The sequence below is a fragment of the Kogia breviceps genome, chromosome 12 (genome assembly GCF_026419965.1).
Source record: "Kogia breviceps isolate mKogBre1 chromosome 12, mKogBre1 haplotype 1, whole genome shotgun sequence".
Taxonomy (NCBI): domain Eukaryota; kingdom Metazoa; phylum Chordata; class Mammalia; order Artiodactyla; family Physeteridae; genus Kogia; species Kogia breviceps.
In genome coordinates, this window is record NC_081321.1 from 7,758,859 (window position 1) to 7,774,343 (window position 15,485).

Here is a 15,485-nt window from a genome sequence, read left to right on the forward strand (position 1 = left end):
CATTAATTTTGTACCCTGCAACTTTATCAAATTCATTGATTAGCTCTAGTAGTTTTCTGGTGGCATCTTTAAGATTCTGTATGTGTAGTATCATGTCATCTGCAGTGACAGTTTTACTTCTTTTCCGGTTTGGATTCCTTTTATTTCTTTTTCTTCTCTGATTGCCATGTCTAGGACTTCCAAATCTATGTTGAATAATAGTGGCAGGAGTGGACATCCTTGTCTTTTTCCTGATTTTAGTGGAAATGCTTTCAGTTTTTCACCATCGAGAATGATGTTTGCTGTGGGTTTGTCATATATGACCTTTATTATGTTGAGGTAGTTTCCCTCTATGCCCACTTTCTGGAGAGTTTTTATCATAAATGGGTGTTGAATTTTGTCAAAAGTTTTTTCTGCATCTATTGAGATGATCATATGGTTTTTCGTCTTCAATTTGTTAATATGGTGTATCATGTTGATTGATTTGCATATATTGAAGAATCCTTGAATCCCTAGGATAAATCCCACTTGATCATGGTGTATGATCCTTTTAATGTGTTGTTGGATTCTGTTTGCTAGTATTTTGTTGAGGATTTTTGCATCTATATTCTTCAGTGATATTGGTCTATAATTTTCTTTTTTTTTTTTGTAGTATCTCTGTCTGGTTTTGGTATCAGGATGATGGTGTCCTCATAGAATGAGTTTGGGAGTGTTCCTTCCTCTGCAAATTTTGGAAGAGTTTGAGAAGTATGGGTGTTAGCTCTTCTCTAAATGTTTGATAGAATTCATCTGTGAAGGTATCTGGTCCTGGACTTTTGTTTGTTGGAAGATTTTAAATCACAGTTTCAATTTCATTACTTGTGATTGGTCTGTTCATGTTTTCTATTTCTTCCTGGTTCAGTCTTGGAAGGTTATACCTTTCTAAGAGTTTGTCCATTTCTTCCAGGTTGTCCATTTTATTGGCATAGAGTTGCTTGTAGTAGTCTCTTAGGATGCTTTGTATTTCTGCGATATCCATTGTAACATCTCCTTTTTCATTTCTAATTTTATTGATTTGAGTCCTCTCCCTCTTTTTCTTGATGAGTCTGGCTAAAGGTTTATCAATTTTGTTTATCTTCTCAAAGAACCAGATTTTAGTTTTATTGATCTTTGCTATTGTTTTCGTTTCATTTATTTCTGCTCTGATCTTTATGATTTCTTTCCTTCTGCTAACTTTGGGTTTTGTTTGTTCTTCTTTCTCTAATTCCTTTAGGTGTAAGGTTAGATTGTTTATTTGAGATTTTTCTTGTTTCTTGAGGTAGATTTGTATTGCTATAAACTTCCCTCTTAGAACTGCTTTTGCTTCATCCCATAGGTTTTGGATTGTCCTGTTTTCATTGTCATTTGTCTCTAGGTATTTTTTTAAAAGAAATTTATTTATTTATTTATTTTTGGCTGTGTTGAGTCTTCGTTGCTGTACAAGGGCTTTCTCTAGTTGTGGCAAGCGGGGGCTACTCTTCGTTGCAGTGCACAGGCTTCTCATTGTGGGGGCTTCTCCTGCCGTGGAGCACAGGCTCTAGGCATGTGGGCTTCAGTAGTTGTGGCATGCAGGCTCAGTAGTTGTGGCACACGGGCTTAGCTGCTCCATGCCATGTGGGATCTCCCCAGATCAGGGCTCAAACCCATGTCCCCTGCATTGGCAAGCGGATTCTTACCCACTGTGCCACCAAGGAAGTCCCTCTAGGTATTTTTAAATTTCCTCTTTCATTTCTTCAGTGATCTCTTGGTTACTTAGTAACATATTGTTTAGCATCCATGTGTTTGTGTTTTTTACATTTTTTCCCCTGTAATTGATTTCTAATCTCATAGTGTTGTGGTTGGAAAAGATGCTTGACATGATTTCAATTTTCTTAAATTTACCAAGGCTTGATTTGTGATCCAAGATGTGATCAATCCTGGAAAATATTCCGTGCACACTTGAGAAGAAAGTGTAATCTGCTGTTTTTGGATGGAATGTCCTATAAATATCAATTAAATCTATCTGGTCTATTGTGTCATTTAAAACTTTTGTTTCCTTATTAATGTTCTGTCTGGATGATATGTCCATTGGTGTAAATGAGGTGTTAAAGTCTCCCACTATTATTGTGTTACTGTCAATTTCCTCTTTTAGAGCTGTTAGCACTTGCCTTATGTATTGAGGTGTTCCTACGTTTGGGGCATATATATTTATAATTACTATATCTTCTTCTCAGATTGATACCTTGATTATTATGTAGTGTCCTTCCTTGTCTCTTGTAACATTCTTTAAATTCTTTGATCTGATATGAGTATTGCTACTCTGGATTTCTTTTGATTTGCATGGACTATCTTTTTCCATCCCCTCACTTTCAGTCTGTATATGTCTCTAGGTCTGAAGTGGGGCTCTTGTAGACAGCATATATATGGGTCTTGTTTTTATATCCATTCAGTGAGCCTGTGTCTTTTGGTTGGAGCATTTAATCCATTCACATTTAAGGTAATTATCGCTATGTATGTTCCTATTACCATTTTCTTAATTGTTATGGGTTTGTTTTTTAGGTCCTTTTCTTCTCTATGGGTTTGTTTTTTGGTCCTTTTCTTCTCTTGTGTCTCCCACTTAGAGAAGTTCCTTAAGCATTTGCTGTAGAGCTGGTTTGGTGATGCTGAATTCTCTTAGCTTTTGCTTGTCTGTAAAGCTTTTGATTTCTCCATCGAATCTGAATGAGATCCTTGACGGGTAGAGTAATCTTGGTTGTAGGTTCTTCCCTTTCATCACTTTAAATATATCGTGCCACTCCCTTCTGGCTTGTAGAGTTTCTGCTGAGAAATCAGCTGTTAACCTTATGGGAGTTTCCTTTTATGTTATTTGTCATTTTTCTCCTTGTTGCTTTCAATAAATTTTCTTTGTCTTTAATTTTTGTCAATTTGATTACTATGTGTTTCAGCATGTTTCTCCTTGGGTTTATCCTTCCTGGAACTCTCTGTGCTTCCTGGACTTGGGTGGCTATTTCCTTTCCCATGTTAGGGAAGTTTTCAACTATAATCTCTTCAAATATTTTCTCGTGTCCTTTCTCTCTCTCTTCTCCTTCTGGGACCCCTATAAGGTGAATGTTGGTGTATTTAATGTTGTCCCAGAGGTCTCTTAGGCTGTCTTCATTTCTTTTCATTCTTTTTTCTTTATTCTGTTCCGTGGCAGTGAATTCCACCATTATGTCTTCCAGGTCATTTATCCGTTCTTCTGCCTCAGTTATTCTGCTATTGATTCCTTCTAGTGTATTTTTCATTTTAGTTATTGTATTGTTCACCTCTGTTTGTTTGTTCTTTAATTCTTCTAGGTCTTTGTTAAACATTTCTTGCATCTTCTCGATCTTTGCCTCCATTCTTTTTCCAAGGTCCTGGATCATCTTCATTATCATTATTCTGAATTCTTTTTCTGGAAGGTTGCCTATCTTCCCTTCATTTAGTTGTTTTTCTGGGGTTTTATCTTGTTCTTTCATCTGGTACAAAGTCCTCTGCCTTTTCATTTTGTCTATCTTTCTGTGAATGTGGTTTTCCTTCTACAGGCTGCAGAATTGTAGTTCTTCTTGCTTCTGCTGTCTGCTTCTGGTGGATGAGGCTATCTAAGAGGCTTCTGCAAGCTTCCTGATGGGAGGGACTGGTGGTAGGTAGAGCTGGGTGTTGGTCTGGTGGGCAGAGCTCAGTAAAACTTTAATCCACTTGTCTGCTGATCGGTGGGGCTGGGTTTCCTCCCTGTTGGTTTTTTGGTCTGAGGCAACCCAGCACTGGTGCCTCCCTGGCTCTTTGGTGGGGCTAATGGCGGTTTCTGGGAGGGCTCACGCCAAAGAGTACTTCCCAGAACTTCTGCTGCCACGGTCCTTGTCACAACGGTGAGCCACAGCCACCACCCAACCCTGTAGGAGACCCTCCAACACTAGCAGGTAGGGACTGTTCAATCTCCTATGGGGTCACTGCTCCCTCCCCTGGGTCCCAATGTGCACACTACCTTGTGTGTGCCCTCCAATAGTGGAGTCCCTGTTTCCCCCAGTCCTGTCAAAGTCCTGCAGTCAAATCCCACTAGCCTTCAAAGTCTGATTCTCTAGGAATTCCTCCTCCCATTGCTGGACCCCCAGGTTGGGAAGCCTGATGTGGGGCTCAGAACCTTCACTCCAGTGGATGGACTTCTGTGGTATAAGTGTTCTCCAGTTGGTGAGTCACCCACCCAGCAGTTATGGGATTTGATTTTATTGTGATTGCACCCCTCCTACCATCCCATTGCGGCTTCTCCTTTGTCTTTGCATGTGGGGTATCTTTTTTGGTGAGTTCCAGAGTCTTATGGTTGATGATTGTTTAGCAGTTGTGATTCTGGTGCTCTCACAAAAGGGAGTAAGCTCACGTCCTTCTACTCTGCCATCTTGAACCAATCCTCTCTCATGGCTGAAATTTAAAAATTAAAACTATAAGATCTCTGGGACTTCCCTGGTGGCACAGTGGTTAAGAATCCACCTGTAAATTCAGAGGACATGGTTTTGAGCCCTGGTCCGGGAAGATCCCACATGCTGTGAAGCAACTAAGCCTGTGTGCCACAACTACTGAGCCTGCACTCCAGAGCCCGCGAGCCACAACTACTGAGCCCACGTGTGACAACTACTGAAGCTGTGCGCCGAGGGCCCATGATCCGCAACAAGAGAAGCCACTGCGATGAGAAGCCTATGCACTGCAACGAAGAGTAGCCCCTGCTCACTGCAGTGATAGAAAGCCTTTGCGCAGCAACAAAGACCCAATACAGAAAAAAAAAAATAATAAAACAAAATAAATTAATTTAAAAAAAAATATAAGATCTCTGTATCTGTCTGTATGTTCATGTATATTTATATACATATGCATAGATGTGTGATTTTTCTACCTGTAGAGGGTATTGCCAAAATTAATTTGTAAAAGAGCTGTGTTTAATTAGCTTGATGAAAAATAAGTGCTTATACAAATCAAGTATTCTCTCAGAAATATAGAAACTAACCCAAAAGTGTTTCAAGTTCAAGTGATATAGGATAATCTTCAATAAATAAAACCTATGTGAAGTTTTATTGGTTTAGTTAAAACGAACATGTCTTCAGAGCTATTCACATTAAATATAATGCAAACATACAACTTTTATTCTACCTAGGTTTACTAAAAGTCAAATAAGCTCATGTTATCACTGTTCCAGAATCTGTCAGCAAGAAAAATAACTTAAGAAGATGGTGAGCTGTTTAATGTCTTGTGAAATTTTCATGAGTAATCTAAACATAATTGTTTAAAAATAGTTTCCAAAACTTTTTGTTAGCTTGAAACCTTAAAGTTAAATGATGGATAGTCATTGAATATCTAGATCATTTCCAAATAAAATGTAACACTGAAGAGTTAATAACTGAATATAAGTTCATCTACTTTTGGATTCTTATTATAGAGGAATTAAAGATGTTTGGGTCTAATAGTAAACGTGTCTTCTGCCACATTAAAAAGTTGACTGAGAAAGACTATACTTCTAGAAATTACTGAGCATTTATAAATTTGCCAGTGCACAGAATGCTGGTGTAACAACCAGTCCATAATTGCTTACCTCTCAGTTTTCACTAGAAACTGAGATTTCTAAGGGTTAAGAATTCTAATCAATACATTTAATTAAAAACTCTAGAAGTAATAAGAGTGAAAGAAAACAACTGTGTATAAAAAGTAGGTAAGGAAAGTAGAATTTTTTTATAGATTCTTATTTTATTCAAGGAGTTATATTGCATTACTGTCATTAATTATTATTTTTTAACATCTTTATTGGAATATAATTACTTTACAATGGTGTGTTAGTTTCTGCTGTATAACAAATTGAGTCAGCTATACATATACATATATCCCATAACTCCTCCCTCTTGTGTCTCCCTCCCACCCTCCTATCCCACCCATCTAGGTGGCCACAAAGCACTGAGCTGATCTCCTTGTTCTATGTGGCTGCTTCCCACTAGCTATCTATTTTACATTTGGTAGTATATATAAGTCCATGCCACTCTCTCACTTTGTCCCAGCGTACCCTTCCCTCTTCCCATGTCCTCAAGTCCATTCTCTAGGTCTGCATCTTTATTCCTGTCCTGTCCCTAGGTTCTTCAGAACCATTTTAATTTTTTTTTTTTTAGGTTCCATATATATGTGTTAGCATACGGTATTTGTTTTTCTCTTTCTGACTTATTCACTCTGTATGACAGACTCTAGGTCCATCCACCTCACTACAAATAACTCAATTTCCTTTCTTTTTATGGCTGAGTAATATTCCATTGTACATATGTGCCACGTCTTCTTTATCCAGTCATCTGTCGATGGACACTTAGGTTGCTTCCATGTTCTGGCTATTGTAAATAGAGCTGCAATGAACATTGTGGTACATGACTCTTTTTGAATTATGGTTCTCTCAGGGTATATGCCCAGTGGTGGGATTGCTGAGTCATATGGTAGTTCTAAGAATATGTTTTTAGGATAAGGAAAGGTATAAAGAACATACTTTTGTTAAGAGGAAAAGAAAGTAATTTTGTCCAGAAGTGGAATGACTGGCTGATGAAGAATGAGTAAGGACAAATATAAGACAAAACCTGAAGGGATACAAAAAACCTCGTAGAAGGTTTGTGGAAAAGGAATCCTGGAAATGAATTTTATGTGTGGTCAAGCTGGCTATGATTGGAATTATATTTTTAAAGAATGAGCCTTAATATCAAAAGTACATGGGTGAAGAATTAGAATATGTTTTTGTTTCTGTTGAAAAGACAGTTTTATTGGAGTATTAGTCTGCTCTTGATAGGAGATGGCGAAAGCTTTTTGTTTTTGTTTTTGTTTTGTTGCCTTTGGGGTAATCTGCCAGGAAAGCAAAGATATTGTGTCTTACCAAAATAATTTCCTGTGCTTCATGTTGTCTTTATTAGATCTTTGATTACCTTGGAGAACTGAGTCTTCTCAATACTAAAAGAGCTAAATTTTGTTCACAACAATGTAACCTTCCGTATTTGCCTTTAATATCTTCTATTGTCACTCCTGCTAAATAAGCATTATTTCATAATGACTTGTAGATCCTATTTAGTCAAATGTTCAAACCTTTCGACATTTTTTACAACTTCCCAGATCAAATCTAAATGGAGTCTTTCTGATCTCAAACTAACTTTGAGATTTCCCAGAGGGCCCCTGGAAATTCCCAAAATATTTGTCTCTCGCCTTATAAAGGAGATGTTAAACTAATTAGGTTTATTTGGCATGTTAAATTACATGGGAAACATTGTCAAATAAGAAGTGATAATAAACCTTCTTAGGTTATATATATATGGATGTAAGTTTACTGATATAGGTATTCCACAAGTTGAAGTTCAGAGAAATTTATCAATACCCTCATTATCCAATTATTGTCTTAAATTGTTGTATGCCACAAAAATAACTGAATTTCCTTATCAAATGAACTCTTATCAGACCCTGAACCATAGCCATTTTAAAAGTCTTTTGGGGACTTCCCTGGTGGAGCAGTGGTTAAGAATCCACCTGCCAATGCAGCGGACACGGGTTCGAGCCCTGGTCCAGGAAGATCCCACGTGCTGTGGAGCAACTAAGCCCATGCCCCACAACTACTGAGCCTGTGCTCTAGAGCCCACGAGCCACAGCTACTGAGCCTGTGTGCCACAACTACTGAAGCCCGAGCTCCTAGAGCCTGTGCTCTGCAACAAGAGAAGCCACCGCAATGAGAAGCCCATGCACCATAACAAAGAGTAGCCCCTGCTTGCTGCAACTAGAGAAAGCCTGCGTGCAGCAACGAAGACCCAGCACAGCCCAAAATAAATAAATAAATAAACTAATTTTTTTTAAAAAAAAGGAGGTGAAAGAGACATGACAATGAAATACAGCACTAGACTGGTTATGTGTGCTAGAGGGGGCAAAAAATGCTGTAAAACACACTGTTGGTTTAATTCAAGACATTGGAATTCAGAAAGTAGATTAGGTAAGTACTGTGTCAGTGTTAGATGTCCTGAAGTTGATAACTGGGCTGTCGTTATGTAAGAGACTGTCGTGATTCTTAGGAAAGACATATTGAAAAGTTTAGGGGTAAAAGGCCATGATGGGTGTAACTTACCCTCAAACGGTTCAGGCAAAAAGAGAGAGAGTGACAAAGCAAATGGGGTAAAATGTTATTAAGCAAACCTGAGTAAAGGTATGTGGATTCTTTTTGCATTATTCTTACAGTTGCAGCCTCTCTGAATGTTTGAAATTGTCTATTTAAAAAAAAGTTTAAATAATTTTTAAGACATGCTTTTTATCCTTTCTGGCTTTTTATATTCATTTACAATGTTTGTATATGTATATGTATACCATACACTCAAATACACTTTTCTGTCGTTACAAATCAAATATAGGTCTTAAAATTTATTCAACTATCAGCTGCTATGGAAGAAAATCACAGAGAGATGCACCACTGAAGAGGACTTGGAGCAGAAAAAGAAGGCCTAGAAGCAGACCCTGTGGCACCTTTGTAATTGGTTATGATTATTAGGGTCATGCAGCAGGGTGGGGAAGGGATCAAAATGACATTGATGAAAAGAAGGGCCTGATGTGAATATCTTACCACACCTAAGCACCCAAATTAAAATCTACGACACACTACCGACAATATATATGGGCCGTTATACATTTGACATATTGTGTCACTTACCCATCTTACTATGTGTCAGAGTTGTAATCTGTGTAACAGCTCACATATTGTGGAGATTTAATAAAAATCCAAGCAATTCCAAGATCACTAAGAAAGTAACATTATTTTATTAATGCCTGCTGGCCGATTACAATGTTCATGACCAAAAGGCAAAAGAGATTCTAGATTCTGTTTATAAGAAAGACTTTGCATTGATTGTCAGTCCTTCAGAAAATAACCTGTAAACCGAGACCTCTTCTTCCAATCTGTAAAATCCATGACTATGCTGACCCATTTCTCAGTATTGCTCCGAGAGCAGCTTGTAAACGAGTGTAAAAGACTTCAATAACTTAGGAGTACCTCATAAAACTAAGTTAATAATGATGGGGTGTCTCTGCTCCACACAGCACAGTAGTCTCTGAATGTCAAGTGTGGAGTAAAGGGGTGTTCTGAAGACCCACTGACCAGAGACAATAAAGAGCTTTATGCAATATTGTATGTGAACATTGTGACAGTAAAGATGTAAGTTACTGTTATTATTTAGGGACATAATTGCTGGAGCAACTGTACAATGTATCTAAGCAGAATCAGAGGAATAATGCAGCAAAAAACATCAAAACAGCTATTTAAAGACAGGTGATCAAATAGGCCAGTAGGTTGTTATCATTTATATCATTGACAATAGCATACAGACTAGTTTATGCCGTAAAACAGACTCCTTCGTACTGCATAGTCAGAGAGGATGAAGAGCAACTATGCTGTAGAAGTACAGGGTCAGATTTTTCCCCACTGGGAGCAGACTCTAATAGCAGATGGACTAAAGAGTTACTCAAGCAATGTCGGAAAAAGCTGGAGACTAGATGATGAAAAATAAAATTTCCTCACATCTTAGTTTTCCCTAATTAGGTCTGCCAACAAAGTCTTGATGAATTAAGATATAAAAGTAGTGAACATGACTTAGAGAGAGGAAAGTTAAGGGCAAGGTATGGGAAATCAACTAAATGAGGAAATTGTTCTCGCATAAGAACATCTGGTTCATAACTGCAGCCAGGGAACTTGGGAAGAGAATGATAAGGGGGATTAGACAACTCATCTTTGCAGAAAGGCAAGCATTTGGGACTTCCCTGGTGGTCCAATGGTTAAGACTCCACGCTTCCACTGCAGGGGGCCCGGGTTCGATCCCAGGTCAGGGAGGATCTCGCATGTCGCATAGCCAAAAAATAAATAAATAAAATTTTAAAAGTTTAGGGTTTCCCTGGTGGCGCAGTGGTTGAGAGTCCGCCTGCCGATGCAGGGGACACGGATTTGTGCCCTGGTCCGGGAGGATCCCACATGCCGCGGAGCGGCTAGGCCCATGAGCCATGGCCGCTGAGCCTGTGCGTCCGGAGCCTGTGCTCCGCAACGGGAGAGGCCACAACAGTGAGAGGCCCGCGTACCACAAAAAAATAAAATAAAATAAAGTTTAAGACATCTTTGGGAAATAAAGGTGGACATATTAAAAAAAAAAAAAAACTTAAAAAAAAAAAGGTAAGCATTTGGTCACAAGCTGTTGGGGGTTTGCTTTGACTTCTTGCCTAAGTGACTTGGGATTCTGTTTTCTTGTTTGCGATGTGGGAATGATGATGGTGATGATGATGATGACAACTCAAGGGGCTCTTATGAGGATTAGACAAGCTACTGCACCGAGCTGAGTGCCTTGCACATAATAGGACTCTAATATATGGTGGCTATTATTTTTGAATGCCTACTATGTGCTAGACATTTTGATATATGTTACCTGATAGTGTTCTCAACATCACTTTTAATAGGTATTATGAAAACCAGTATACCAGATTGCATACTTGGTAAATGGCAGATCTAGGTCTTAAACTCTGGATAGCCTGACCACAAAATCTGTAATGATTCCATTATACCATGATCCTTCACAAACATGTGACAATATGAACACATATTTCTTTGTCTTTCATTTTGTCTAGTACTAGCCTTGACTACAGCTTTTGAGCTTTCATTCATCCTTGAGAGTTTATGAGATGGCATTTGTGAACGTGGCTATAGATTTAACTCTTCCAACCACCGTTATCTACATCTGCAATTGGGATAAACCAGGACCCTGAGAAGTAAGCCAGTAAAATATTTTGCTGGGTTTTTTTGTTTGCTTACGGTTTGTGGTGCCTTTGGTTGTGTTTGGTATAACTCTGCGTGAACCCAGAAAAATATTAGTTAGAGATGGTCTTCTGTTCTGAGCTTAGAACAAGAGTTCTTAAAGTTCTCAAAGCTTCTTGACATCAGTCTTGGCAATAAATTTTTGGATTTGACACCAAAAGCAAAGGCAAAAATAAATCAGTGGAACTGCACCGAACTAAAAACTTTCTGCACTGCAAAGGAAACCATCAAAATGAAAAGGCAACCTATGGAAGAGAAAACAGAGTAGAAAAGTGGTTGACAGGGGCTGGGCATGGGGGGGAATAGGGAGAGGTTGGTAAAAGGGTGCGAGCTTTCAGCTATAACTGAATAAGGTCTGAGAATCTAATGTATAACACGGTGACTATAGTAACAACACCTGTATCGGATGGTTGACATTTGCTAAGGGAGGAAAACGTACATGTTCTCACATACACCAAAAGCTATGTGAGAAAGAAAGGAAGGAAGGGAGGGAGGGAAGAAGGGAGGGAGGAAGGAAGGAAAGGAGAAAGAAAGAAAAGAAGGAAAGAAAGAAAGAAACAGAAAGAAAAGAAGGGAGGAAGGAAGGAAGAAGAAATGGTTCTTCTGTCCTGAGTTTAGAGCAGGAGCTTTCAAAGCGTAATCCCTAAACCAGCAGCATCAATGCCATCTGGGAACTTTTAGAAATGCAAATTATAAATTATCAGACCCTAGACAGACCTAGAGAATCGAAAACTGGAGGAGGAGGGACGGGCAGCAATTCTTGTTTTAACAAGACCACCAGGCAATTCTGAAGTGCACTACAGTTTGAAAATCACTGATGTAGAGTATAAACAGCATTTAATTTAGCTTTTTATAATAGCGCACATTTGTAACGTATTGATAAGTTTTACATTCTCTTTTGCTAAATAGACTAAATGTTGGTTGTTAAAACTTAAGGTTGTCACTTAAAAATTTTTTTTCACTGACTTGGTTCTAATCAGGATATTAAATATCCTTGCTAGATCCAGTTTATTATTTGAGGATCATTCTCCAGAAAAGATGTGTTTGCTGTTAATGACAACCTATTTCAGTGACTCCACCCTTAGTCAGAAGTCTTTCTGTATGTCAAACTTAAATTACTCTTTTGTCATTTTAAGTGTATTGCTACTTGATCTATCACCAAAGTACATCTTAATTTTTACAAGCCATTTTTAAATGGGCAGGCTGAGGTATAGATATTGTAAGTGACAATTTTCAAATTTTCTAATTTTGATCTAATTTTAAATATCCTGAAAAATCATCAAAATCTGTATCCTAAATAATGGTTTGACAGTTATCACCATTAGCATAGAGGGAAGTGTGGAAATGCCAAATGGTTTAGAATTTCATCCTGATATTCTTTCAAATTCCCCAGAAAGTTACTTAGCCACTGGTAACATACATTTTCTAGGGTGGTTGCTTGGCTCAGAACATCCCTCTTAGATAATCATCACCCTTGTTTGTGCTGAATTACTTACGCCATAGTCATAGCCCAACCAAGTTGGATTCTTTCTCTCAGAGGTTAGGAATCTGGATTGAAAGATGTGGGCCAGTCTCTGCTAGTCACTGGAGCTGAGGGTGTGTGAATCCAGGAGCTGTGGCGTCTAGAGAAGAAGACAAAGCCAGTCATTAGAAAGAGTCAAGAGCCCAGACATGCCAAGAAATCCATGGGCTAGAGAACCTGGAGAGAAAGAGAGAATGAGTGTGAGGGCAATTGCCATAATTCCTAATGGTTTTCTGGTTCTTGATTCTAAACCTTCTGTATCACCTAAAGAAACTTCTCGTCTTTGGATTCTTTGAAATGCACCTTTATTCCACTGAAAAATTATCCTTTTTTTCCCCTTTAGCCAAGTTTGATGAAATTCTGTTATTTGTAACTCAAAGTGCCTTGATTAAATTTACGGCCAATGAAAAAAATATGTTCCTGCTCCATCTAAGTGGCAGGAAAGAAATATGAGTGATTCGGATAAACCCTAAAGTTGAAAATTGCTATAGCAATCACTACACTATTCAATAGTGTCTGGGAAAGTTACATGTATTGTCCTGTGCTCAAATGGAATCAAATCTTTTAAGTGTCCCTTAGTTATAAAGAAAAGAGCAAACATCTCATTTCTATATCAGTGAAGCTCGGTTAGGAAGGAAGGTCCCTTTGTCAGTCAGATCGGTTTTCTTCAGCTCCCCCAGCAAGTGTGGCGAAGGGACCATGGACTTTGACCAGAGACACAAAATTGTGAATTCTGGCTGGATCACTTACTATCCCTGCTACCTTAGATAATATTTCTCTCTTCCTAGTTTCTTATGTAAAATGAGGATGAGGATGGTAAAGTCTCCTTCGCAGGACTGGGACAGCCTTTGTTCTCTCCCAGCTTCTCTGGCCTTGGTGACATCATAAAGGCGGGGGAAGAGAAATGTGTCAACGTTAGCCACTGAAGAAGCCTGTGAATTTACTTTTCACTCGGTGTTGTTGCCACCCCGTGGATTTCTTGGGTAATGGAGCTCAGCCTGAGCCAGTGAAAGGGGGGGATTACAGTTACTTTAGTAAATGTCAGTTGTCAGTGTGAGTGCCCTCTTCTGGGCATTGAAGGAAATACCACACTCATCGTTCCAATTTGTAGAGTTGTGGAGTTTGTAGGTTTGCAGAGCTGAAGGTAGTGCTGCAGCATGAATGAGATCGTGCATTAACCTGTTCCTCTTCATGGACACACCCCCCTCCCCCAATTTTCAAATATTAAAGCTGAATCCCAAATAATTTGAATTTCAAGGCTGGGCAGTGGTAAAGCTAGGAAGAGAATTTGGGGTCTTCACTTCCAACTGACCGTTCTTCCCACTTACACAGTTGGATAACAGAGCCTTGTTTTTACAATTAGCTGTTGGTCATTTTTTCATTATTTACTTATTTTGTAGGCAGGCTTTAATCGATCAATTAATTAGTTTGCTTTATAGCACTGTATATACATGTGTTCTTCCTCTCTTCTCGTCTATTTCCTGGGTGCTGCCAATTTTCTTCCTTTAGAAGCATTTTCTTGTCATTCTTTTCTGTGGAAGTATCTGGTGATAGTTTAAGAGCCTATCTGTATTCGCTGTAGAATTTCCACCTTTGTGTTTCCTCCTACTTCCTGAAAAATCCCTCCACTTCTCTGATACTATGCAAATCCTATTTCTTCTGGGCACAACTCAAGTCCCACCTGCTTCTTCTGAGCCTTGCAGGCCACAGTGGTCCATGCTACATCTTTTGGGGCTCATCTCTCTGACTTATATGTTATTTTAACATGTGCATTATTATTTCTTTAGCTCGACTATGATCTCTTTGAAAGCAAAGATGTCTTCATTGTATTACTCAGGGCACCTGAATTCCCAACAGATACGTAATTAATACACATTTCTTGATCCATCCTAGGTGTCCCTGCTTCCATTTCCCTTTTCTATCATGTTTCCATATTTCCAAGCACAGGAAAACAAAAACAAAAAAACTACATAGTAGCAGATTATTGCCTTTTGTTTCCACTGGGTTTTACTTGTGGCAACCAGGTTCCTCATTTGTATGTGCATGGTGTGTGTGTGTGTGTGTGTGTGTGTGTGTGTGTGTGTGTGTGTGTGATTTCTCCCATAACTTCCAGTGCCAAGCAATTCATCTATGGGTATTCTCTGGCATGTGTTCAAGTTACTTTCTTCCACAGAGGTTCTCTTTTTGTTTATTAGAGGTAACTGATGTTATTGCTTTAAAACATATTCTTTTTTTTTTTTTTTTTTAATCTTCAAAGAGCCTGGGCAACTTTTTTTTTTTAATTTTATTGAAGTGTAGTTGATTTACAGTGTTGTGTTAATTTCTGCTATATAGCAAAGTGACTCAGTTATACATGTATATTCTTTTTCATATTCTTTTCCATTATGGTTTATCACAAGATATTGAATGTAGTTCCCTGTGCTATACAGTAGGACCTGTTGTTTATCCATCCTGCATATACTAGTTTGCATATGCTAATCCCAGACCCCAATCCTTCCTTCCCCCACCTCCCCTCCCCCTTTGCAACTACAAGTCTATTCTCTATGTCCGTGAGTCTGTTTCTGTTTTGTAGATATGTTCATTTGTGTTATATATATATATATATATATATATATATTTAAACATCTTTATTGGAGTATAACTGTTTTACAATAGTGTGTTAGTTTTTCCTTTACAACAAAGTGAATCAGTTATACATATACGTATGTTCCCATATCTCTTCCCTCTTGCATCACCCTCTCTCCCACCCTCCCTATCCCACCCCTCTAGGTGGTCACAAAGCACAGAGGTGATCTCCCTGTGCTATGCAGCAGCTTCCCACTAGCTATCTAATTTACATTTGATAGTGTATATATGTCCCTGCCACTCTCTCACTTCGTCACAGCTTACCCTTCCCCCTCCCCATATCCTCAAGTCCATGCTCTAGTAAGTCTGTGTTTTATTCCCATTCTACCACTAATAAAACATATTCTTGGTTTGAGGTTTTGAGGACTAAATGTAGTAAATGTGCTTGAAAGCTGGTTTATGGTTATGAATTCTCAGTGGAGATTATTTTCCCTCTCTCCCCTCATTTCCAAGGTTGAAACCTATAATAAATAATTCCTTTTTCTTAGGAGGGGAGTTTTTTTGTTTTGTTTGCTT

The 15,485-nt window shown here is 38.6% G+C and overlaps 1 long non-coding RNA gene across 2 annotated transcripts in view; it reads left to right on the plus strand.

The window, feature by feature from the left end:
* LOC136792250 (uncharacterized) overlaps window positions 1-10,754 on the plus strand; it is a 27,018-nt gene extending 16,264 nt beyond the window's left edge. The window contains exons 3-4 of one of the 2 annotated variants that reach the window (XR_010835759.1): window positions 8,385-8,500; window positions 10,636-10,754. This is a non-coding gene — a long non-coding RNA (uncharacterized lncRNA). Of the gene's footprint in view, window positions 1-8,384; window positions 8,771-10,635 lie in introns of those variants that run through there. The other variant, XR_010835758.1, reaches the window with a different exon arrangement.
* The last annotated feature ends 4,731 nt before the right edge of the window (window positions 10,755-15,485 follow it).